Below are 27,762 nucleotides of genomic sequence, written 5' to 3'. Positions count from 1 at the left end.
TAAGGGAAATTGTCCTTGATGCAGAGAGCTGCATCTGGAAATACTGTGCGTCTACCTTGTCATTATCTCAGTGTATGTCCCGCACTTGTGCAGTGGTGAGGATTGAGGATCCTTGATTACTAGTCCCGTGGTGGGTCGTCACATAGACCTTTAAGAGAAATGAATGAAACTGCATCTGGGAGTGAAACAGAGAATTCAGTCCAGTGGTTTGTATTTCCACTAGCATTACATATATCTCAGGGTTTGCCTCTCCCTTGCTCAGATACATTTTTTAGTAAACTGAGAGAAAGCATTAAAAAATTTGTATGGGTGGAACAAAAACCTTAGGTGGTATGGTACAGTTAAGCAATAACCCATGACTGAGTCTGGGTATCATAGGATTAATCCACGGCTGACTTGGTTTAATAGCTTACCTTTCTTAAATACTGCTGTTGCATAATAGTGCTGTAATGCACAGTGTTCCAAATGAATTTATTATATATAGTATTACTTGATTAATATCAAAAGAAAAGATTGTGCTGCAATCTTATCAATAAAATTGTCAAAACTAAAAAAGAGAAAGAAAATGAAGGACTAAACTTTTCATATATGCATTAAATAAATATTAAAAAGTCAACAATAAAGAACATTGACATCAACACATTTTGCTGGTGCACTTGTCTCCCCATCTAACACACTTCTCTAAATATATAAACTGAGAGGTAAGGGGAAACTTCCTTATCTTCTAAAGTTCCACAGTCTCACCATTAATAGTGGCTGTTTTTCAGTGTAAATTGGCTTTAATTAATTGACTAACCCCTATTTCTAAAACAGTAGTGACAATCAAACTCATAAATTCCTTATGAAATACAGTCAGACCAAGAAGACATTCTTTAACTACTTAGAAAATGCATGTACTATAATCACTTCTAAAAATAAGTGCCCTTCAGTGTTATACTGAATACCTGATGGTAGGTAGCTTAATTTATAAAGCTCCAAAGACGTCTTTGTTTAAAAATGTGTGGCACTGGTATCCACAAGAAACATGATTTAATATTTGCAAAACATAGCGTTTCCAACCTTACTCAAGAAGATACACCCCGTCAGCTATGTAACTAACTGGCCGAAAGCCATTTATGCACATAGTTAATCAGAAGTTGCAATTAATGTATCTCCATGTTATGCTCTACAATGTTTATAACAGTTTAATAATGTTTCTTATATACTGTCTGTGTCGCTCTGTGGCTCAGACAGAGGAAAAGAAAGGAGATTTACAGCCATTATCAAACACAATAATACAATCACCAGTGACCATACAGAAATCAGCTACACTTGCATGATTTCTTCCATTTCATTTATATGAGGGACAGTAAGGCAACCAAAAGAGAGATTATCCAGATAAATTAGCAGCATATTTAGAAATCACCCCTCATCAACAACCTAAAAGTGAGAACAGTTGCAAAAAAAATAAAAAACTGGACAGTTTCTGTGGTAAGTAATCACTTTGTGTTTATTTTACCCACTGTTTCTTCCAAACCACTGGTACAATAGCAAGGGAAAAGGCAATGCATGGCTAGTTTACCAATCCGGTTATCAAACAGACATAAATAATACCAACACATGCTCACACAAGTAGACATTCATGGATACACTTGGTATCTACATATTTTTCCTTGCTTTAATATTACACATAATTTTTCTCACTGCTTTATTAGTGGTAAAATAAGATATCAGGCGACCAGATCCAGTAGATGTACTGCTTATGCAAAAATCATCCACTAACCACCAGTAATTTTGTAGTATACTGCACACAAACAGCTGACAGATACTAAAAGAAAAAGTTCACTGGGGATCCCTCTACCATGTGGAGTCAATTCTATCACCCAGGCTTAAACCAAAGGTAAATGATTTCAAACGGTGCTTCAAAGGGTTCACAAACTCAATGTGCGAATGTAAATGGTTTAGGGATAATGGCTAAGCTATTATCTCTTTGTCTTTCTATTTGGTTTTGATTAACATGAATTTTACCAGTTTAGATAATGCTCTTCTTACTGTAATTTTTCTGAAGCTATTCTTCCTATTGTACTTCCATATCTTTTTCCTACTGTTTGCAATCTCATCCTGCAAACTGCATTGTGACTTTACTCTTCCACATTATTGTTTTTCTGTAGTAATTTGAAATGACTTTGTAGTTTGCTTCCATTTTGTACTTCTGTACACCTGTGCCTTTGGCCAGCCAGTGGCTGAAAAGGGGTCAATGACCAGTCCACTCACTCAGTTAACAAGCTAATAAGTAAAATAAAAACACATTTAAAATCATAGCTCATTTCACAATGTAACTATAAAAATAGAAACTCCAGTCTATATTTTCATAAGACACATTTCCATTCTCTTGACATAATCATCACCTCTGTTTTTTATAGGTCACACACAGTAACACACAAGCATATTCTCTGGGCTGTTCTCACTAGGCAGTTTCTCTGTTAGTGAAATGAATGGTCTAGGTATAAAAAAGCACATACCTCATAAACAAAATGACCAAAGCTATCTCAGTTCTGCCAGCCATTAGAAACATTCTTGTTGAAATCTCCCGAATGACTTGCAACGTTCCTTTTCTACTTATATACTTATATAAACGCTGTACACTTAGCCATGGATTTAATTCCATTAGTCACACCTCTTTCTATTAACCCCTTAAAGCCACAAGGGAAATAAAACTTAAGTAAAGTTTACACAAACAAGTCAGTTAACTGCACCTGAAGCACCTAGGTAAAAAGTGAGCTTCTAAACTGAGAAAGTGCATGTACAAAAGAAAATTTATTGTAGACTGCAATGCTCTTGAAGTGGTAATGCACATTATATGACTAAAATAACCACACTTCATACTTACAACTAGGAAACAGCACATACAGAAGAAAAGTAAATATTCAGTGCAGTGCTCCTGAAGATGTAATGTAGACCTTATGACTAAAATAGCTATACAGCATACTTATTTATGTTTGTTAAAATCAAAAAGATTAAAAGGTAGTCAAAACTGTACATGAAATTTAAATCTGATGTTTACAAGCTAAGAGCACTAGCAAAAGCAGAGGTGGTGGATTTGTTTTGCTTGTAAACAAAATGCTGTTGGCTTGAATCTTTTTAAAGACTAATCATCTAGCTTAATGATGTACAGTTATGATTCTTGAGTACAGCAAGACCCAGGTTCCCAACTTACAGAAGCTTTTGCTAGAATACTCAAGTCAGTACCATCAAGATACACCTTTTTCACTAATGAGCAGAGCAATATTCTTTTAATCTTCAGGCCTGTGGGGCCTACTTGTTTAGACATTATCACCTGATCATTAAGACAGCTACTTAATCTATTGGTGTTGTAAAAATCACCCAGCAGTCGCGTAAATACAGCCACACAAATAAAACACACTGAATGGCTAAAAAAATTATAAGAAATGAAATATGAAAGAACTAAAGAAGAAAAAGACTTAAACTAGTAAAATTGTCCCCTTATCAGATGACTGGTAGTGTTACACCTAACATTAAAAACAATGCTTTGTAAAAACATTGAAAAGAGAGAGCAAAACAAAAAGAGAGAGAACAAGCAAGTATCATTTTAAGAATACTGTGCCTCCAGAATGTGTAGCTGAAACAGAAAGTAGGGATACATGGATGATTTGGGAGTGGTGGTAGTTAAAAGTTCACTGCTACTGCAAATTCAGTAACAGATGCCCCAAATCAAGGAAGCCCAAATGTTTATCAACAGCACTTCTGTCAAAAGCAGTGTATCAACACAACTTGAATGAACTGCAGCTGGTTGATTTCAGTGACTTAAGATTAGAACTAACTGATGTTATTTTTGTGACTGCAGTGGAATAAATGTCCTTTACCACCAGTTAATGATCCAGAATATGATTATAAATGGTAGGGCTGAAGGAGGACCTGTACTTGGACTGTAAGGCTCTGCCCCACCCCTGCTGCCAGTTAAAGTTTTTTTTTCCATCAGGTACTAACTGTGGTGCATACATGCATTTTTAATTTTTTTTTTGGAAGGGGTCTGGTCAAGGGAAAACATTACTTAAAGAACTGCATTGCCAACTCTGTTACAGCTTATTTCTTAGAAAGAAGGGCAGATATATGAAAATGAAGTTCATGCAACGTTTACCACCTGTGTACACTATGAGCTATGACTGCTTAGTTAGATGTTCAGTATTACTGGCTGAATTTGTTGAAAGCTGACTTGTGCAGATAGCAAAGTGTCTGCTGGTTACAAGTGTTTGCAACAAGGTGTCATGCCTGACTTTGCATTCATAAAGTAGCCATTTCAGCAAGTGACCTACACTCAGACACCACAGCTATTTACATATGTCTAGTTTATTATGCTTGAGTATTACTAATCAAGTAAAGCAGCGAAACAGGGGGAGAGGGTAGAAACTGGACTGTTGTTCCAATACATATGATGGCATATAGTCCTATCAACATGCGAGTAGATAAAAGCAAGCAATATATAAAGTTGTTCAAGATGGGTCCACTAAAGGGATCTGCTACATATACTTGCATGCTGTATACTCGCAACACACTTGCTCGAATAGGCAAGTACTTGAAATCCCACTAACTCAATCTCCCATAACTACTTAGCTCTCAACACAATACCCAGTACCCCTTTATAGCCCTAGCAGAACCTTAACTCTAATCCTAAAAAACGCTTTCCCTTCCCTGACCCTAAAAATCACTTTCCACTCCTTAATCCTAAGCTTCCTTCGCACTCCATAATACTAAACCCCCTCCTGCTCCCTAACACCCCCATTCTTGCTCCCTAAATCTATAATTCCTTTCCTGAATAATGCCCTAACCCACACTTCCACCCCTCCCATTCCTTCATCATGGCTGCTATACTTACCTCGAACAAACGGGAATAATGTGCTTGGTAAGCTGTGACAGCTGCCTGAGTTACAAGATACTTGAGTCCCTGGCTGCAAGACATCAGGTTTTGAGTGCTTGAGATTCTAGCATATGTAGCACACCCCAATTAAAGTAACTGCAAAATCACAAAATGCTGTGAAGAAAAAATAAAATAAAAAACAGCAAAATGAACATGTCCAGGAGCAGCCATGACCTCTTAACCTCCTCTAATGCTGGAGTTGGGGATTTGCCTCTACAACACCTAAAGAAAGTTTGGACATCTTTGGAATAAAATACTTTGCTAAATTAACTGTGCAGCACTTTTTGTTCAAATCAATGTGCAGTCTTTTCAGTAGGATGACTCAATGTACCTTGTATTAAGGCATGAATCTGCTGCACCAGAATACATTGTTGATAAAATGGAATGCCCCACAGATATAATAGGTATGATCTTAGCATTTTGTTTACATTTTTTTTTCAAAAGAAGCTGTTTACAATCGTAGGATAAAAGCACCTTTAAAACAGAATGAAAATATAAAATTTGTGCCACCTTTATTTCTTCTGGAATTAGAAAGGCATGAAGATCTAGAGCTTCTGAATGAAAATGGACTTGCAACTGTAGATCATAATCTGTTTCAAAATATTTTGAAAGAGTAACATTTGCAAACATCAAAGGACACAGGAATTACCTGAACTAATCTTTATAAATTCCAACTCAGCACACTGATCTAGGACACTACAGGACAATAAGCTTGTCTTTCACTTGCAAACTGTACCACAGCAAATGCTGACACCACCTGCTCCAATATGTAAATAATGAAATTGTAAGGATTTTGTAAGTTTTCCCTTTCACATGTAGTTCAGCCAGAATTTTTTTATCAGCAGTGTACTGGAACAACAGTCCAGGTAAAAGGGAAACCCTTGTCCGTGTAATGACTTCGGCAATTAAAATAATTGGTTAAAGAGAGGCTAACCAGAATCAGTAATGTGCCGGCCTTGACTGCTGCCACAGACTGCACTGATTAGTAAACTGATCCTAATCAGGTGCATTAAAACCTATTGAGATTCTTCCCACTTTTCTATTACCACAAAACTAATGTGAAGAATGAAGTTGAGATTCAGTTTTATCATGTGAAGGAACCATTTCACTATTTTGCCTAAAATAAGGCAGCCTCTATCATTTACTCTTTTTTGTAATCAGTTCAGTACTCCTGTACTATAACAATATCATGAAAGTACTACTGGTTTTGATGCCATATCCAGTTTAATATTTATTTTGTCTGTTGTTATAGATAAATGGAATTGTTTTTGGAATGCTGGACACAGCTCTACAGGGGACAACTATTAGAGAGCAAAATGAAAAGGTAAGCTGTAATTACTGTCTTATAGTAAATGCTCTACCAACAGACACTAAGTATTAAAGCAGATACAAATGCATGTCTGAGGCCTGCCTACCATTTCATGCATGGTCTCCATCAGCAGGAATAAAACTATTTCAGAAATTTACTGTGGGGCTTAAGTAACAAATAACATATTTTTAGATTAACTCTACTTAACTATGGAAAAAAGGCAATTATGTATGTATGTATGTGTGTGTATATATATATATATATATATATATATATATATATATATATATATATATACATACACACACACACATGAGCATGCACATGAGTATACACACACACACACACACACACACACACACACACACACACACACACACACACACACACACACACATCCACACTTGATTTCTCTCAGTGTTTTTTGTTAAATGCACAGTATTTCAAAAGCAGAATTTATCGACTTGTCAGAATACTGTGTACTAGGTTACCACTATGTAGGTGAATATACTTTGTGGGGGTAGGAGTCAGTATTACTTTAGTTTATTTTTTTACTGAAATCATCAGTGGTGCAGTTTTCTGATAAACATCAGCAGTGATTTCCCCTTGCAGGGTCATATCTCCTTTCTTAAATTTGGTGCGACTGTGGTCCTGGGATATTTAAGTCTGGGGGATGTGGGGGGGGGTCTTGCCCCCCCCCCCTGCAAAAACACATGTTTTTAATATCTTGATGGGCAATCAATGTTGTCCGAGTCAGCACTGTGAAACATGAAGAGTCTGTATCAGTTTTTTTTTTGTCATTACTGAGGTTCAGTGTTCACTTTGGTCAATGTTACATTATATAACCATAGGCAGTTTTTTCAGTTGTTAATATTCGTGAATATAAATGAACTGATATACATATATATGTATATATATATATATATATATATATATATATATGTATGTATGTATATATATATATATATATATATATATATATATGTATATGTTATGTATATATATATATATATATATATATATATATATATATATATATATATATGATACATATATATTATTCATTACACATATGTGCATATAACATATATAAGTACACACACACACACACACACACACACACACACACACACACACACACACACACACTATAATGCTCCTTAAAACACACTAGAGGCAAAAGCGTATAAAACAAATGCAGATTTATTCCAAGAAGAAGAAAAAAAAAAAGCTCACTCAGCTTTGCTCAGTACTTACAGACTATTTACTTTATTTTCAGTACCTTAGATTAAGGTTTAAAGTTAATTTTGGTAACCTTAACACTCATATGCATTTCTATTTCAGCCTTTCCAGCATCAAGATGCTAAACAAGTCTCAGTTATAGGCTCCAAAAACTCAGAATTTTCACCTGATAATGCCTCGGGCTACATGCACAATAAGACCTGATTCAGATGCTGAATTCCAGTATTTCTGGATCCTCAGACACTCAGTTCTGTACTATGATGAACCTCCAACCTAAGAATCAACTTCTTTGTTACTTGCTGAATAAGCATTCTACTGCAAGTACACAATAACTAAAGGGACACTCATAACTGTAGGCAGTATAGTGTTTTCAAACTCATGTCACACTGCATGAAAGTTCTGGAGAGTGTGTTTGACAAACAAATAGTACAGTTGTGTACACTTACCATAAATGTAGATGTTCGAGTGTCTTCACTGTTGCAGTCATCACTGTAGGGTTCGTCCTCGGTCGGCCAGAATCCCAAAGTCTGGGTCCGGCGTTGGCTGTTCAGTCATGCTCCCTGACGTCAGAGTGCCAGGAGTACAAAGCTGCCAGCCGACGCCATGTTCTCCAGTTTTTCTTGCCCCAGATGTCAGGTGCCTAAAAATGAAGGCCAATAGTAAAAACCAAAAAATAACATACCGCAAACCCCATAGCCTCTAGCAAATACACCTCAGAAGAAAGGTGAAGTAGGTAAGCACACTAGTGAAAGTATAAGAGGGGACAGGAGGGAGGGTAACCCAGACTGCAACAGTGATGACACTCAAACATCTACATTTATGGTAAGTGTACACAACTGTACTATGTTCATTGTGTTTCACTGTTGAGTCATCACTGTAGGGTTGAATCCCAAAGCTAAGATAAGAGGTGGTGGTTATAGAGAAGAAGGGGCGGCTAGAAGGCCCTGCAAGACTGCAGAAGCAAAGCCTGCCCTAGACTTAGAGTAAAGAGGGAGATTATAGTGCTTAGAGAAAGTATGCACTGAACTCCAAGTTGCAGCTTCCAAAATATCTTTGGTAGGTATTCCCCTGAGAAAGGCAGCTGAAGTAGCAGCAGTTCTGGTAGACTGAGTCCTAATTTTTCCTGGGATTTGCTTTCCATGATGAGAGTAACAAAATCTGATTCCATGCGCAATCCATTTAGAAATGGTCTGTTTTGAAATGGCTTTGCCTTGGGAGTTTGTTGCATAAGAAACAAACAGTTGCTCTGTTTTCCTGATATCCTTGGTTCTGTCCAGGTAAAAACAAAGTTGTCTGTGTACATCCAAGGAATGCAAGATCCTTTCCCCCTTATTTTGTGGATTAGTGAAAAAAAGTTGGCAGGTGACTAGTTTGATTTAAAGCCACTTTGGAAACCACTTTAGGCATGAAAGTAGGATTAGTCCTTAAAAACACCTATCTTGGTGAAAAATAATGTAAGGTTCCACAGCCATGAGTGCTTGTAACTCCGAGACTCTCCTGGCTGATGTCAAAGCCAGTAGGATAGCTGCCTTCCATGATAAATACTTAATATCAGTTGTGGCAGCAGGTTCAAAAGGAAGCAGAGTGAGTTTTTCCAGAACATAGTTGAGGTCCCACCAGGCAGGTATGGGTGGTGTCCTAGGGGGCCTTAAATTCTTTGCTCCTCGTAGATATTGTTTCAGAAGTGGATGCGAAAAGAGTGGAGGGTCTGTATTGTAATGTGCAGAGATAGCTGAGGCATAAATTTTTATGGAGGAGAATGATAAACCCTTATGTAGCATGTCTGTTAGGTATAGCAAAATGTGAGGGATATTAGGAATGAGAGGATCCGAATCCTGAACATGCATCCAGGTGCAAAATCTCTTCCATTTGACTGCATAAGATTTTCTAGTGCTAGGCCGTCTGGCTTCTAAGATAACATCCATGACCTTTTTGGGAAGGGGAGGATTAATCATAGATCCTGAATTCGCCAAGCTGTCAGGCTGAGAGTTTTGACATGAGAGTGCAGAACCTGGCCCTGGTGTTGGGACAATAGATTGGGAATCTGAGGCAAAATCCAAGGTGGTTCCTGAGATAGATTCTTCAGTGTTGAATACCAGAATTGACGAGGCCAATTTGGGGCCAGTAGAATCATCATCTTCGGCTTGTCCTGCTTGATCTTTAATAACACCCGTGGTAGAAGAGATAGTGGTGGAAAGGCATACCCCTTGAGGTTTTTCCAACTGAATGATAGTGCATCTACTTTCCATGCTAGCTTGTGAAAAGTCCTTGTGCAAAAAATCTGTAACTGGTGGTTGAGGGGGGATGCAAATAGATCTATGTCCGGGCAGCCCCAGGCTTCTGTAATCATCTTAAATATGTGGGTGTCTAGCATCCACTCGTGTGGGTCTGACAGGTTCCTGCTCAGGCTGTCTGCCAAAGTATTTTGTTTCCCTGGCAGGAACTGAGCTTGTAGATCCACTTTGCAAGCTAGTGCTGTGTTCCATAGAGTCATGGCTAGTCTGCAAAGGGGGTAGGAATGTGAGCCACCCTGCTTGTTTATGTGCCACATAACTGTGGTGTTGTCTGTTCGTATCAGTAGTTGTCCTGGTTGTAGAAGATCCCTGAAAGCCAAGAGGGCATTCTGAACAGCTAACATTTCTTTTAAATTGATATGTAGGTGCTTCTGATCCTCTATCCAAAAACCTTGCAGACCCTTTCCCTGCAAGTAGGCTCCCCATGCATAATCCGAGGCATCCGTGGTTAACACTTGGCTGGCTGGAGGTAGACTGAAGGCTTTGCCTTTGTTGTGAAGACATGCCATGGTCCACCAATGGAATTCCTTTTGTAGGCAAGGCAAGACAGCAATCTGTGTGTCTAGACTGTGGCAAAGCTGGGACCATACACTTTAGGTACCATTGTATTTTTCTCATATGTAGTCTTGCATTTGGTATGAGAAGGATGCAGGAGGCCATGTAACCCAAAGCCTGCAGGAATTTCCTTGCAGTTAGCGGAGTTATAGAAGCCAAGGTTTTGAAAGTGGAAGCCAGCTGTAGTTGTTTTTCAGATGTCAGGAATGCCATCTGGGTTGTTGTGTTTAAAAGAGCACCCAGAAAAGTTATCTGTTGTGTGGGGGTCATATTTGACTTTTTTATGTTTACAGTGAATCCCAGGTACTTTAGAAGATTTTGAACAAATTCCAGGTGCTGGAGTAAAACATCCTTGCTGTCTGCTTGAATAAGGCAGTCGTCCAGATAAGGGTAAATTTGAATACCCTTGAGTCTGCAATAAGCTACTACTGGTGCCAGGCACTTGGTGGAGACCCTGGGCGCAGTAGACAAGCCAAAGGGCAGCGCAGAGAATTGGTAATGTTTCGAACCGGCCTTGAACCAGAGGTATTTTCTGCACTCCTGTCTGATAGGGATGTGTAGGTAAGCCTCCTTTAAATCCAATGTCACCATCCATGCATTTTTGCTCAACATTGGCAGGAGCTGCTGCAGAGTAAGCATTTTGAACTTTGGTATCTCCAGGAATGTATTTAAGACTGACAGATCCAGGATGGGTCTCTATGAGTTTTGCTTTCTGGGAACTAGAAAGAGCCTTGAGTAAAAGCCCTGCCCCATCTCTGATTGTGGAACCAGTTCTATGGCCCTCATAGCCATGAGGGATCCCACCTGGTTTAATGCCTCGGACCATTGGTGTTTTGGTAGGTCTGGCCATCCGTTTGGTCTTGGCAAGGTATGAAAGCGGAATTTGTAACCTCTTGAAACTACATCCAGAACCCACTTGTCTTGGGTTATGTAAGTCCAATTTTGTTGAAAAAGAGAGAGTTTTCCTCCTAGAGGGGCATCTAGGAGAGAAATTCCTGGAGCCATGCAGGGGGAGTCATTGAGCCTGTTTTCTATATGATTGAGGTCTGTCCTCTCCACCCCTGGGGGTGGAAGCACTCCATTGTCTAGGTCTGTAAGAGGTCTGTGTTTGAGGCCTCCCTCTGGTGCGTCTATATCTACCCCTCTGAGACCTGTCCGAGCTGGGAAAAGACCAATTTTTTGTTGGTCAATTTCTGCTAAATCTAGGGGGCTGAACTTGTAAGAAATCCTTAACTGTTTGCATGGATTTTGCCTTATCCTCCATTTTCTTTATCACCTCTTCAGCCTTAGGGCCAAACAAAACATTATGCTGAACAGGAGCATCCAGTAACTTTGCTTTTACTTGATCAGGTAAGTTTTGTTCCTTTAACCAAGCATGTCTTCTAATGACTGTGCCAGAGGCAGCCGCCCTGCAAGAAGCCTCCAAGGCATCAAAACCACAGTGTAAACCATGCTTCCCCACTTGTTCAGTAGCATGCATCAAATCATGTAATTCCTTATTATCTGCACATGCAGAAATGGTACCTAACTTTTGTTTCATAACAGACAGTAGAAATTGCTGATATTTTAGCATATGAAATTGGCAATTTAAAGCCCTAATTGATAAAGTAGCAGAAGTATACACTTTTTTGCCCCATCTCTCCAAAGCTCTGGAATCCTTATCTGTCGGAATAGGATTTTTAGCAGAGGCAGCCTTAACCCCCTTAGGACCCTGAGAAATGGTTTCTGGATCAGCAGTAGGATTTTTGTAAAGGAACTGGTGGGAGTCAGGGACCCTGTAATAGCTGTCGGGCTTAGCAGGGGTTGGAGGAAAGGAGTCAGGAGTTAAATTAGCCTCAAAAAAGCATCATCCACAATATCCAAAATAGGAGGAATAGCCAGGGGTCTATATTGGGGAAGAAGAAGGAAATCCCTAAGCCTTCTCTTAGATTCCGAGTACTCCTGTCCCTCCCAGTGAAAATGTTCCCTCATGTCATGTAAAGTTTCCCCAAAAGAAAAATCCTCAGGGGGGAGAAGCTGATGGAATAGATTCCTCAGCATCAGAATCCTCATAAGGAGGGAAAGAATATTCCTGTTCAGAGGAAGACACTAAAGAAATAGATGCCTGATCAGAAGATTCATAATCCAACTCTTGCCTTGGCCTTTTGTCTAGAGGGGGATGTGAACCCCTAATCATGGTTAGCAAGTCCTCCATTTTAAGTAACTGTTTCTGTGATTTTGGTCCTGGATCAGAAGAGGCCTGGGCTGGAGCCTTAGATTTAGAAGGAGTCTTTGTCTTTGTGTTGGTTTTGCCTTTATCAGAAGCTGTGTAGGCCTGAAAACCCCCTCAGAAGCCGGTACCTGCACAGCGGCTCCGGACCCATCCGAGGGAGCATTGTCCGAAGGCCCTGCAGCTGGAGTGCTCAAAGGCCTAGTTGGCTCCTCGTGGGAGTTCATTTCGGCTATTGGTTCTGAAATGGCCCACGACAGGGGCTGCGAAAGCGCCTCACTGACGACGGCCGAACCTGAAGCTGGCTCTGGTTGTGTAACGTCGTCTGATTTGGACCTCGGAGGCCTGTCCTTATCCTTGCGTCGTTTGTGAACTCCGGTAGTCGGAAGCGTGTCCGACAACATTTTATAATTAAATCGCCTACCAAAGTAGTGAAAAGCAAAATTGTACCGCTGCTTAATTGTACGTTGGTTAAATCTAGCACAAAACCGACAACTAGCTAGGTCGTGTTCAGGGCCTAAACAAGGAATACAGTAAGAATGGAAATCCTTATGAGGTATTTGCTTCCCACAAGAAATGCAATTATTAACTTTTTCTGACATTGGACTGGAGCAAGAAAAAAGTTTCCCCAACGGGTTACTTAGCTTTGAGAAAAAGAAGTAAGTCTTCGGACTGAAGCACGAAAAAATATCAGGAGTCAGCCAACCGGCACTTGCGAACTGCTTTCACCGCACGGCAAGAAAGACTGGAGAACATGGCGTCGGCTGGCAACTTTGTACTCCTGGTGCTCTGACGTCAGGGAGCATGACTGAACAGCCGACGCCGGACCCAGACTTTGGGATTTTGGCCAACCGAGGACTGCCTGCCGGCAGGAAGAACCCTACAGTGATGACTGCAACAGTGAAACACGATGAACATCTGCAGAGTAACAGAAAGTAAGATTGGAGATTAGCAGTTTGGATTGATATCAAGAGGCAGCACAACTGACCTGACATTTCCAGTAAAACAGATAGTTGAGAAGAATCTAGAGAGGAGTCCAACTGGGCATTCCTAGACTTGGAGAAAGCATATGACAAGGTCCTAAGAAAGATGATACGGGAAGTCCTCCAGTAGTCTGAAGTCCCAGAAACACTGGTAGAATTAGTGCACGCTATGTACACTATATAGACACAAGTCCGAATAGTGTTTGGACTCAGAGGGATTCCTGGTGGGAGTGGGTCTGCACCAGGGTTCAGCTTTGAACCCAGTGCTGTTCATACTGGCAATGGACTACATTAGCAAAACAGGTAGGAGGAGAAAGACCACCAAAGTTCCTGTATGCAGACGATGTGGCATTACAGGCATACTCTGAACAAGAACTTCAGAAAATGATAGGGGAATGAAATGCAAAGATGAAGGCACACAGGACAAAACTGACTATAGATAAAACAGTTGTAAGGGTGGAAAACGGAGGAAATCAGAAGAAGCAGAGAACTGAGAAATGACATAGAAGGGAAAAATAGTGGAACACATTAACAGCGTCAAGTATTTGGAAGGAGTGCTGGAGGAGAAGGAAGTCTGAATGATGAGGTCAAAGCTAGAATCAGAGGGTCTCCACCTTACTGGTACAGAATGGCAGATATAATGTGTGATAGAAGAATGCCAAAGAAGCTAAAAGGTAAGGTGGACAAAACAGTTTGGTGACAAGTGCTACTGTATTATACAGAAACATGGGCAGTGAAGGCACAGCAGTTGAGAACGCTAGAGGTGACGGAAAAGTGCATGAGATGGGTTGTAGAATGCACACTGTGGGACAGATAAAGAAGTGAGGACATCAGAGCAGAAGCCCAAGTACCTCCAATTCCAGAGAAGGTTAAACAGAGCAGATTACATTGGTTTGGGCACATGTGCAGGAAGGAGGAAAACAATCTGGTGAAGATTTGGCACTGACAGGAAAAAGATAAGAGGAAACAAGGGCATCTGGAAAACAGATGGATGGATTGTGTGACAGAAGACTTGTGACAGATAGGCATGATTGCTGAAGAAGGTAGGAGAGTGGCACTGAATCAAGAGAGATGTCAACAGTTTACGCAATATCCCAATTCCACATAGAAAATGGGAAAAAGGGGTTAACAATGATGATGATAATGCTTCCTTGTCGCTGCTTTTAGGTTACCACCTTATATACCACATTCAAAGGCAATCGGTCTTCTTAATTAGTCTGCCTAATATGTCAATTTCATAGTTAAGTGTGGTGAAACTATTACAGACACCAGTCCCTTTAAGCACACTTGAAAGTCTACTGCCCACTTTCCAACATACAAGATATTACTTTACATGCTCACATACAGCCACTAGGTGTAAACATTGGAGCAAGGTGATTTGGTCGCATTAACTAATGTTGATGTGACATCCTGACCCTATATGAAAATGGGAAAAAATAAGGATTAATCTCACACACACACACACACACACACACACACACACACACACACACACACACAATGCTTGGGTCCAATGTTTGGTATATACCTTTTATTACTTGTAATATACAGATAAATGCCTTTTGTAACAAGCAGCAAAGCCACACAGTTTTAGAATCTGTCAAATGAACATAGGGAAAACGGGTACGTGTATAAAAGATGAAAATCTTAGAAATTTATTGTGGCAAGCTCCATAAATAAAAAATCCACAGCAAACCGGTTTCGGCTGAAAGTTCAATCCTTCTTCAGAGCAACAAAATATATTCATTAGAGCAGACCCTAATTCCTGCTTATATATATATATATATGCACAAATTAGCCAAAAAGGCTTAATATCTTAATTAGAGTGATTCATCAGTGAGGCAAACAATCCAAAGCAAAAATTAGTTTAACTCATTCAGGCCTGGTTTAAATAGAGCACCTAGCCTGATTATGCAGGAAGATTCCTTGTTATTTAATATATTATGCCATCCAGCTTTGGATATCCTGTTCATTTGTATTTTGTCTATGATAGTAAATGTGAATTTAGCAGTTTTATGTGTTAAGGTGTGTTTGTAAAGAGTGTTTGAGATTCTTTTATTTCTGATTTCACTTAGATGTTCACTGATACTGTGTCTAAAAGGTCTGGACGTTTGTCCAACATAAAATGAAGAACAGATACAAGTGGCTAAATAGATAATCCAATCACTGCTGCAATTACCAAAACATCTTACTTGGTAAAATTTAGATGTGTTGCAACTAGTAAATTCCTTGGTTTGAAATATGTGTGAACAAGCACTAAAATGACCACAAGGAACACAACCTAATAATGTATCACCAAATAGAGTTTTCTGTAGAGTAATGGGTGGATTATAATGTTTGTAATGAGTTAAGTGTGAATTGATTGTTCTGCCTCTACGATAAGAAAATAAACATCTAGAGTTAAGTATCCCGTTCAATTGGTCATGGGCAAGCAAAATGTCCCAATGATAATTGATAATGTTTTTAAACCTATAGGTATTGGCCCCAAAGGTGGTCACTAGCCTAATGGGTTGTGATTTCTGTCTGCTATCATGACTGGCTCTATCCTTATATTCTAAAAGTTGAGCTCTATCTATTTGGTCCACCTGGGTTATTGTCCGAGAAATGCAATCCTCACGATATCCTCTGGTAAGCAACCTGTTTGTTAGATCCTGTTGGCAAGCTTGAAGACTTTGTTTGGAGGAACATATACGTTTAGTGTGTACATATTGTAACTTTGGAATGTTGTTGATGATGTGGCGAGGGTGATGACTAGAGGCATGTAATAGGGTATTATATTCTGGAAATTTCCTATGTACCCGAGTCTCTAAAGTGTGATCTTCCTGTCTGGTAATGGTGACATCCAGAAATATAATATGATGGTACTCAATGTGTAATGTAAACTAAATGCCCCATTTGTTCTCATTAAGATATTGGATAAATTCATGCACATATGATTGGTCCCCCTGCCACACCATCCAACAATCATCCAAATAACGCCTCCAAATATCTAGCTGATCAAGAAAAAGATTGTGACTATCATCATATATTAACTGTTCCTCCAAAAAGCCCATAAACAAATCAGCATAAATAGGAGCAAAGGATGCTCCCACTGCTGTGCCACGAACCTACCAGTATGACTTACTATGGAAATAAAAAATGTTTTTAGTTAATACATGTTCAGTTAAGGATATAAGGAGTGTGTTGAAACCAGGGGTGTATAATTGTGATTTTTCCAGCCAATATTGAATGGCCTGTAGTCCAGCCCAATGTGGTATGCTTGTATAAAGAGAAGTGACATCAAGTGTACATAAATACCAGTCTGGTTCCAATTGTGCATCCTGAATAATGTTAAGAAATCGGGTAGTAGCTTTTAGCCTAGACCTAACCATAGATAGTACAGGTTGCAAATATTCAGTAAGGAAGGCAGATAAAGGTTCAGTCAAAGATCCCTTCCCTGACACAATAGGTCGTCCCGGAGGACAGGTGGAATTTTTGTGTATCTTGGGAAGTAGATATAAATATTGGGGTATGGGATCTGACACCTTGAGTTGTCTACAGATCTTCTGGTTAATGATGCCTTCTTCGTGGCTAGGTCTAGAAAAGAATCAATTTCTTTTTTGAAATTAGAAGTTGGATCCACAACCATATGTATGTAAAAGCGGGGATTGGACAATTGTTTTTCCGCCTCCGCCTGGTACATGTCCCAATCCATCACCATCATATCTATATATATATATATATATATATATATATATATATATATATATATATATATACATATATATATATGGGTATGATCATTTTATTTGCTGCATACAAATAACTGATAAAAAATTACAGTTTACAGATGTGGCAATAATTACAGCATTATATACTTTTCTTTTAGTACTTAACGTAGCTCTGAAGGAGGCTGAAGTGAATTTTACTGAATCTTAAAATTCTGTTTGCATGCATTTTAAATGTTTGAAAATTTAAGATAAAGCAATTGACATGACATCCATGGTGTAGTAACAAAAGCAGCAATTTGGGGAGAGTTTTATAAATATGTTTATCATATACTTTGCAGTGTGCTATTTGCGTCTAAAACCTGTTTTTGATTCAAACGTATGCATTCCATCAGCCATGTGGGGCCAATGGCTTTTGAAATTAAATTTCTTGCTACATATGACCAATATATTTCTAAAATAATTATGTTTGCTGATGATGTCTTACTTACCTTGCCCAACTCTAAGGAAGTGTTAGGTGAAGTGGGTATAGTAACAACAAATTTCCAAAAAATCTCAGGACTCTCCTTCAACAAATCTAAATCAAAATATTTATTATTAACTAAAAAAGAACATACAGGTTCCAGTTAATCATATTATTGGAAACCCAAGTTTCAACTCTAGACTATTTAGGAATAGTCCTAGGCAAGAAGATAGAGGAAACCTTACAGCTTAACTATGCTAAAGCCATAGACTTAATCAAGACATTAATAAGCAAATGGAATAATTTGTTTATAACATTTGATGATAGGTTACAACTGATAAAAATGGTTTTGTTACCTAAACTGTTATATATAGCACAAGCCCTTATACTTCCACCAGGACTCTGATGAAATTCCCAAAAGAAATAGAGTGGCATATTCTCATCATATCAGAAAATTGGAACAAGGGGGTTAAAATTCCCAGAGATTGAAACTTATATAAAGGCATCTATAATTAAAATAGCAATGAATTGGATAAATCCTAGATACTCTTCCATTTGGAAACTGTTACACTCCATTATACTAATGAATGAAAATTGTTTATCAAAAAATGCTTTGGTAACTGACAAAGATAACAAGATATGGCACTATTTAAGTTGAAATTTACAGTATAGTACAACAAAATTAACTAAACTAACACTAATAAACAATATTTTTGATGTGTTTAGAAAATTAATTAACACAAATTTAGATATAAAACTGTGGCATAGATTTTTAATACCCCATTTACTATTACAAAGAATTTCCCTGATAAAACACAGAGAGATTTATTCAAGCTATCTATACTGATATATTTGTTTTGACAAAAGTCTTTTATTTTATTGAATGTTGTTAATAGTAATAATATGAAGAAATGTTAGCAGTAGCCAGAAAATGTAAAACTAGAAGATGGAACTCTAATGTAGCACCCACAATGGAGGAATTCCTATCATGACTGAAGAAATGCATACTAATGGAGAAAAGAACTAGAGAGTTAAGAACTTTTCCTAAGCCATTTTAATAGTCCATGGAGAAAAGTTTTGAATTTGATTGGTACCCTACAGATGGAACCAAATTCTTCCTAACTATCATAGTTTATATAGTAACTTATTTAACTAAAAATGTTTTTATCTGAATTCTTTTTGTCAGGCTGAATGTTTTCTTCTTCTTTCGGCTTTTTCCCAGTTAGGGGTCGCCACAGCAGATCACCTGTCTGCTCACAATTGGCAGTGGAGTTTTACGGTGTCGAGTTGCCAGCCCGGCGCCCAACCTTCCACAGAAGGCACACACACGCATGCACTCACACCTAAGGCCAATTTAGAGTGTCCAATCCACCTACAGCATGTCTTTGGGATGTGGGAGGAAACTGGAGCACCCGGAGAAAACCCATGCAACCACAGGGAGGACATGCAGACTCCGCACAGAAGGCACCCCAGCCGAGGATCGAACCGGAGAACCTCTTGCTGTGAGGCGGCAACACTAACCGCTGCACCACCGTGGCTGCCCTTTTGTTAGGCTGAATGTAAATACTGTAAATAGTTATTGAATGTTATGAATGTATTAAATTATTGTGTTATTTCATCAAAATAAAAATCATTTGAGTAAAAAAAAAAAAAAAAAAAACGTCTTGCTACATAATGAATGTTTTAAAAGTATGACTGTAACGGACTAATTGTAGGATACTTGTGAAACTTTCTTGTCCCCCTGAATTTTTATAATGTGGCTATCAAGAAATTCCCCATGATTTAATGCTGGTAATAACTAATGTCTACTCTACAGCTGTATGGACAGAAAGTTACATGATACTTCAGAAAACAACATGCTACATTTGACAGTGCATAACAAGAACATTGCAAGCCCTATTATCCCATCTCCAAATCTGAGTTAGTTTCTTATAATAATAACATGTGGCAGTAATCACAATTTTACTACACTACTGACCTGCAAAACTTCAGCTAAGAAGACCAGCTGGCACACATTTTGCATTCATAACAGTTGCCAAAGGTATACATTAAATCACGCATCATTTTTGTATCTTTAAACTTTCTGTATTGGAAGGAGAAGGAAAGGAAGGAAGGAAAAAACGCTGATATTTGGACTACTGAAAGTCAGTATATCAGATCAGACTTGTAAGAACATGTATTTTCAGTGATAACCACAGAGTTCTGTAAAAGTAAGTTTCACAGAGAATTACTTGGCAAGAGTTATGGTTTTGTGATGCAGGGTGGCTGCATACAAGAAAGATACAGTTACATGTGTCAAGGGTTACAAGCACCACAGAAAACTTACTTTTAAACTGAAAGAGCAGCTCATTTGGTTATGTTGCCCCAGCACACCCCTTTGCTAAAACTATGACTGCTATCGGTATCTGTGTGAAATGACAAAGTTAATAACACAGATGTATACATGACAGCATTAAATTTTTAGCAAATTTTGTGAGGAAATAGGACTGTGAAGAGAAATAAGATTACTGGCATGCTTCTTACATGATATTAGATTTTGAGCCATTTGTGAATTTCACAGAGCTATATACATGCTAACATTACTTATTTGTTTTTGCATTTTCAGTGACACAGAGGAAATGACAGTTCCAGACACGTGACAAGTGGAGTGCCTCAGGGTTCAGTCCTGGGACCTCTCTTGTTTGGCATCTACTTCTCTGAAGTACAGGCCAACACTAAGGGACTCTGACTAACAAAGTTTGCAGATGACTGCAAACTGGGAGCTATTATTGAATCCCCAAATGATGTCGATACTCTACAAAAGGGCCTTAAAGAAACAGATGCTTGGTGCCAGAGCCATGGGCTCAAGCTCAATGCCAAGAAATGTATAGTTATCCCCTTTGGGAAAAAACATGTACCCGTGAATTACCACATAGGTGGCAGTACACTAAACACCGAAAGTGTGATAAGAGACTTAGGGACACAGGTGTTCAGTGGTCTCACCTTCAATAACCACATCGCTACAACAGTCAGGAAATCCTTCTATGTGGCACACCTCATCACTAAGGGATTTTCATCCAGAAAAAAGGAGGTCATTGTCCCACTGTACTCATCCCTCATTAGACCCATTATAGAATACAACGCCCCATTTGGTATGTACCTCTCAAGACATCTGCAACAACTAGAAAGGCTGCAGAAATACCTCACTAAAAGAATCACAGGCCTAAAGCAGATGCTCTATGCTGACCGCCTTATAAAACTCCAGCTATACTCTGTCGCATATCGTCTACTCCAAGGCGATCTCTGCTTAACATACAAGGCCATGTCAAACCCAGAGCTGTTGGACATGCTACACGCAAAGAAATCCCAATCCCTCAGAGCCACACACTCCAGGGATCTAAACCTTGTCATCACAATAAACCAAACATGCTGGAGGTACAGGTTCCTGACCCAGAGACTCCCCAGACTCTGGAATAGACTGCCCATACTTGTCAAGCAGAGCACCTCTTTGGCTGTCTTCAAAAGGAACCTCGAAGACTGGATGGGAGAAAGGAAATTCATCCCAGGGATCACGTCAGTCGCCCTGCTAGACAGGGGTCCAGGGAAGTAAATAGTGTGGGAAGAAATAGCCAGGGAATTGTTATGGCTAGACTTGTATAGCCTAGTACCAACCTATGAACCTATGGAAGATTACCTTAACTGACAAGACACCTTTTTACGGACAATTTTGAGTACAGACAATGTTTTCCTGATCGGTGAAAGTTTAAACCAAGAGCTGAGGCAGCGCAGATGGGCTGAAGTTGTGTCAGACATAAATGCTGTTGATAGACATAGACACTTCAGCACAGAATGTCGGAGAAGAAATTATTTGAAGGACAGTGCAATGCAAAAGGAGCAGGAATTTACACAGTATGACTGCCTGGTGCCACTATTACTGCAAAAGGTCCTTGACAAGTGCTGCTATGGGTGTGGATGTTGGTGGCTCATGGAACAATAGTAAGTGCATACAGTAAATGTGCTAAAAATTGTTAACTATATAGGTTCATAGTCTCATATGTATATCCAGGCTATCTGTAAAGTAGCCTAACCACTGCAATACCCACTAGATGTTCCTTCTAGCCATAACGGGCTGAGGTACTAGACTGGGATGAAGTTACCAATCCCTTTCTACTCATCCACATTACAGCTGCAAAGACTTAGGAAACTACTTTGTTTGGATCAGCATGCAAAGATTGTACTGTTCTGGCACCTTGGCAGGTAGCACCAGAGTGGACATCAGTAACAGGGTAGTGGCCTGTACTGGCCAACTGCTTTCTGGTAGTAAATCATACTCCAGTGGAAAACAACTCACTAAGAACCATGATCAACCAATCTGCTGATGCCACACAAGTGGTCTCGCAACCCCTCAGTAAAGCAGAAGTGATACTGCTGCTAGAAGCCATGCCTCTACAACTACTGCCAAGTGGAGCAGCTACTATGCAGTCATCCCTTCACTGAAGAATGACCTCATTTTGGCCACAACACGTTTGGCTCCCCTTGCTCGTGCCTCATCTCTTAGAGAAATCTCTCTGCTTATGTTTTTTCAGGACCTTTCTATCCATCAGTCTGGCACCTCCCCACATCAGTTTTCACCCCCTATATCTAAATGCACAGTTTCCTGAATTCCACTGATGGCCATTTATCCTGCTTTTCCATCAAGGGTAGTACAGATTTTATTTTCAGACTTCCATGAAGCCTAAAACTAGGAAGGTATACAAAAGCAAATGGACATGTATTGACCCTTATACAGCCCTTGTAGTTTCAATTTTAAATTAAGTTTCACACATCTTTTTTATCCAGGGTGGTGAAAATTTTCTTCTCAGACTTCCAAGAAGCCTAATATTAGGAAGACATATAAAGCAGTTGGACCCGTTTTTCAATACGGACATTTAAAGGTCTTTACCCTTATACAGCCCCTGTAGCTTCAGTCTTAAATTACCTTTCACACATCTTTGACAGTAGACTCAGTCACACTAATATAATTTAGCTGCTATGTCTGATTTCCATCAAGGATCAGATTCTTTGTTATTGACATCCTTAAATGTATGCAAACACTTTCTGAATTATGCAAAAACTTTCTGAATGGAACCTTTCTTTTAAGACTACTTGTAAAGGATACTCTTCTTCCTTGGAATTTCTATTTTATGTTGGAGAAGCTCATTCTCCCCTTCTAAGCCAGCTTCTTCTATGTAATTTAAGTTATCGTTGAATACACTCTTTCTTGTGGTTATCACCTCAGACTAAATAATGTCTTAAGCTGCAAGTATTATCATCCTGTTTACCATGTCTTTTGTAAAGATAGTGTCTTTCCCTCATGCCTAAGACTACTACTGAAACTAATCCCAGTTTATCAGTCTTTCCCTAACTACTTTGATAGAGAAGATTACACTTTATATTGTTTTAATGCAGATCGAAAACTATGTGGATAGAGCCAAATCTGTTGAAAAGACCCTCAACAATCCATATCCTTTTGTAAAAAAGAAACTAGGATGCAAGGTATCTAAAGTGACCTTATCCAAGCGGTTGAGTGAATGGAGTAAATTTGCTGTGAAAAATGCAATAGCATTTTACCTTCTGAATGTATACCACATTCAATTGCAGCAGTGGCTGCCCATCAAGCATCTTCCAGCAATGCAGCCTCGAATGACATTTGTGTAGCAGCTATGTGAACTTAATCAACTAATTTCACAAGTCATCAAAAGCTGGGTGTGATATCCAAGTCTAGGCCTTTGTTTGGGGTCACAGTAATTGGTGGTATGTTCCAATGAGAGATACCACCCAGGAAAGATTAACTTGGGACTCTGACCTGATGCTAACAAGGATGGACCTGCTGGTCCAAATCTATCATTATGTTAAATGGAAAACTTAAAGTATCTTTTTTCTGTGGAAATGAAACAATGAACACACTATTACAATATGAATTTAAAGATTCCTTGGGGAAAGACTCCTTAGCCAGTGGTCTCAAATGGAACATATCTTTGAGAAAATTGTTAGCATTTTTTTAAGAGGCAAGGAAACTGACATGCTGGCTCTCATGGAAGTTAGGGATTGCAGATGGATGAATATTAGCTGCAGAGTAATTAGTTACTGACCTGTATAGGGATAATAAGAAATCTAGGACCAAGCAAGCATGAGTCTCTGTTAAAAAGAACATTTACTTATAGCCCATACTGACAAAACATGCAAGTTGTTCTTATAACATTATTAATGAGTAGGGGTCTTCTGCTCCTTTTTCAAAACAGAGAGACATGATTCTGAAAGACCAGAAAATAACAGATACATACTTAACTTACCCACGATCTACAAGAGGACCTTTCTTGACGGGTTCATCTTCTCTCCTTTATATTGCTACACACATGCACAAAAATACAAAGATCACCATGTTCTGCAGAGTACCAAATAGGGCTTGTCTATATTATGCTATCTAAAATGGCAAAAAAAGGCTATCTCTGCAGGTCCCATCTTTTAGAAGACCATGGTACTTTAGGCAGACACAGCCTCTTGATCTGCAGCATCAGGAGATAATCAGTGGAGCTGCTCGTAAGCTAATCACAAACAGAATCATTAAACAGCTAATATTATTTAACAATATGATTGACAGCACTAAAAAAAAGAAGTTATGTACTCACCATAACGTTCCACCTGTGTTGTCCATTTTCATTCACCATCAATGTATGGATTTGGATCCGACCCTAGGATCAGACTCAGCCACTATTTTTCAGCTCGTGGAAGCCTATAAACTCTTGAGCTCCTCTTTACCCATAATGTCCCGATCCTATTCCCTTTATATAATACATATAGCTCAAAAGAAAAGAAGATAGTAGAAAATATAGACAGAGACCATCCCTGGAGACCAAGCCATAAGGTATTTAAGGTGTCCTTTGAATCTTCACAAACTGACTTCTTGTCTATGGACAGGGGATAGAAGGGTGGGGAGTTAATGGTGAATGAAAATGGACAACACAGATGGAGCATTATGGTGAGTACATAACTTCTTTATCTGATTTTGTTAATTTTCATTCACTATCAATATATGGAACACAGTCCCCAGCTACATGAGCCCTAAGAAAGGAAGTTCATAAGAGCAGGTGAACCAAAGGCAGCTATTTCCCTTGAGACCAGATCTAATTTCTAGTGATTGATAAAGGTATGTCTGTTTGACCAAGTAGCAGCTGTACAAATATCATCCATGGAGGGTCTCTATAGAAAAATTGCAGGGCTAGCCACAGACCTGGAAAAATGGGCGTACAAGTGTTTGTGAAGAGGGATACTCAATTTATTGTACATAAATGAAATACACTCTGTAATCCATCTGGCTATGGACACTTTAATGACAGCTTTTCCCAGTCTCTAATATGCAAAAGAGATGAAGAGTTGGTCAGACCTTCTCAGGTCCCTTGTATGGAGTAAGTAGCATCTTAACTGTCTGTGTACATCAAGTGAATCCAATAAATATTTGGCATTATTATTGAAGTTTGGGAAGAGCAAGGAGGTTAATGGTCTGGTTAATATTCAGTTCTGACACCACCTTTGGCAGAAAGGACGCATTGGTACGGAAGGAAACACTGTCCTTATAAAAATTAGGTAAGGGGATTTTGAGGACAAAGCCTGAAGTTCTGATATCATTTTGGCCGAAGGTATAGCCACTAAACATGCTGTCTTCCAGGTTAAGAATTTCAAATCGGATTTGGCTGTAAGTTCGAAGGGAGAATGAGTCAAAGCTTGCAATACTAGAGTTAGATCCCATGGAGGGACAGGATCTTTGAACGGGGGTCTGAGCAATAGCCTTTAAAAAAAACTTTACAAATCTTTGCAGAAACTAAAGGGGAAGCCTGGAATCCAACATAAAAATTCAAAATTGCTGCTAGTTGAACTTTAATCGTTGATGAACTAGCTCCTTCATAAAAGAGACCAGCTAGAAGCTCTAGGACCACATATATGGGAGCTATAAAAGAGTCTATGCGATTTTGTTCAGCCCAATAAGCAAAACATTTCCACTTGCTTTTGTACAACTTTCTGGTGAATGCCTTATGGGACAATGACAAAACAGAGTGGACCACGGATGAAAGCATAAGTTGCCTGGCCATCAATGGAACTGGAGAAACCATGCAGTCAGTTTCAGACTTGGTATGTCTAGGTGACTTAGTCCTGCTGGGTGGAACAGAAGGACTGGAACAGGTTCCAAAATCCAAGGTGGAAACAAAAGATAAGGCCAAAGAAAGGGGAACCGTATATGTTGAGGCCAGTACAGCACAATGAGGATTACTCGGCACTTCAGTCTGGCTGCATTGTGCAGAAACCTGGGAATCAAGGGAGTTGAGAGATAGGCATAAAACAGACTGGGGGGGGGGGGCAATCATGTAGAAGAGCATCCGTCTGTGGCTCCTACGGGAAAGTAGCTGCTGTACTTGTTGTTTAGGGGAGATGTAAAGAGATCACAGCAAGGCTGACCCCAGTGAAGGAAGATCATCTCCACCACCTCTTGATTGAGAGACCACTCATGAGATAACAGAATGGACCTGCTGAGCTTGTCTGCTATTACAATGAACTTCCCTGGAAAGTGTGTTGCCACCAGAAAGCAACTGGAAGCTATCACCCATTGTCACACCCTGAGAGCTTCACAACACACGGTTAAGACTTGGTTCTTCCTTGTTTGTTGATGTGCCAAACTACTGATATGTTCTCTGTTTGAATTGCAATTGTTTCTAAAGGAAGAGAGTGTTGAAGTGCCCGAAACACTAGAAGCACTGCCCTCATATCTAGAATGTTGATATGCAGCTTAGTCTCTTCGGGGGACCAAGTGCCTTGGACTGTTATCCCCTGGTAATGCCTCCCGACCCAATTTGAGAGGTGTCTGTGGTCACTATGGCCTTAGGATGAGGTAGTATGAACAGTCAGCCTTGATGGGGCTAGCAAGAGTGCATCTACCATAAGAGATAACTTTTGCAAGTCTGTGTCACTATTATTTTTGTGGACATTGAGCAAGTGAAGGATCATTGTCTCAGCAGCATCTGTTGTAAAATTGTCATTTGATACCTTGCTAGGGGCACTAGAATTATAGGTGCCGACATGAAGCCTAAAGATTTGTAGTACTATTTTAGCTGAGCCCTTGTATCGTAAATGATTCTGCTGATTTACTTCCTGAAAGTTTGTATCCGTGACATTAAGAGGGATATCATTATGGACTGTGTACTGAAGACTGCACCTATGAACACCAGATTCTGGGTGGGCTGCAAGCTGGACCTGTCATGTTTTATGATGATCCCAAGATCTAAGCAAACTCTCCGTATATCGTCTCATGCTTGAACCAATTGATGTCTGGTTGGGGCAGTGATGACCCAGTCATCCAAATATGGGAGTACTCTGATTCCTTGCAGCCTGAGGTATGCTGCTACTACTGCCATACACTTGGTAAACACCCTGGGGGCTGGGGTAAGACCACAGGGCAGCACTCTGAACTGATAATGACTGGTTCCCACTCAGAAGCATAAGAACCTCCTGGACTGCCTGTTCATCTTTATGTGGTAGTACGTATCCTAGAAGTCTATACAGCACATCCAGTCATTCTTACCCAGAAAGTGTAGAATGGACAGCATAGTGACCATCCAGAACTTGGTGTGCTTGACAGTCTTGTTTAATACACTGAAATCCAAAATGGGTCTCCAGTTCCCTGTTTTCTTTGGAACTAAAAAGATCCTTAAGTAAGTTCCAGATGCTATTTGGTCTGGTTAGTCCTCCTGGATGGCTCTTTTTGTGAAGAACTGTTGAATCTGTAGGGTTCCATGCTCCCTCTGACTGGGTGGAATGTCGGGGAGCTTTGTAACTACTAGGGGCGGTAAGAAAAAGGGTATGGTATAGCCTCTGGTAATAATCCTCTGCACCCAAGTGTCATTTGTTATTTAGAGTCAGGCTGTTTGGTGCAGGGAAAGTCAATCCTGACTGCCTCCAGCTTCTGCCATTATCTTTCCCCCCCTCTGCCTGTGGAAGACCTAGTTCCAAGTGTGTCTTACAATGGACCTTGAAATTTTTTGAACCACATCTTGTGACCTCCCAGCTGATTTCTTGAA

The 27,762-nt window shown here is 39.5% G+C and overlaps 1 protein-coding gene across 3 annotated transcripts in view; it reads right to left on the bottom strand.

The window, feature by feature from the left end:
• The window catches only part of TMEM138 (transmembrane protein 138), a 797,942-nt gene that overhangs the window by 697,066 nt on the left and 73,114 nt on the right, over positions 1–27,762 (bottom strand). Inside the window, exon 1 of one of the 3 annotated variants that reach the window (XM_044059748.1) lies at positions 23,989–24,007. The exons of the other annotated variants lie outside the window; for them this stretch is intronic. The gene's annotated coding sequence lies outside the window, so the exon portion shown is untranslated. Of the gene's footprint in view, positions 1–23,988; positions 24,008–27,762 lie in introns of those variants that run through there. 3 annotated transcript variants of the gene reach the window in all.

Source organism: Protopterus annectens, chromosome 17.part0 (assembly GCF_019279795.1).
Source record: "Protopterus annectens isolate FY-2018-M chromosome 17.part0, PAN1.0, whole genome shotgun sequence".
In the NCBI taxonomy this organism is placed as follows: domain Eukaryota; kingdom Metazoa; phylum Chordata; order Ceratodontiformes; family Protopteridae; genus Protopterus; species Protopterus annectens.
The sequence above is the reverse complement of the archived record's forward strand: the minus strand, read 5'-3'. Positions and strand labels throughout refer to the sequence as shown.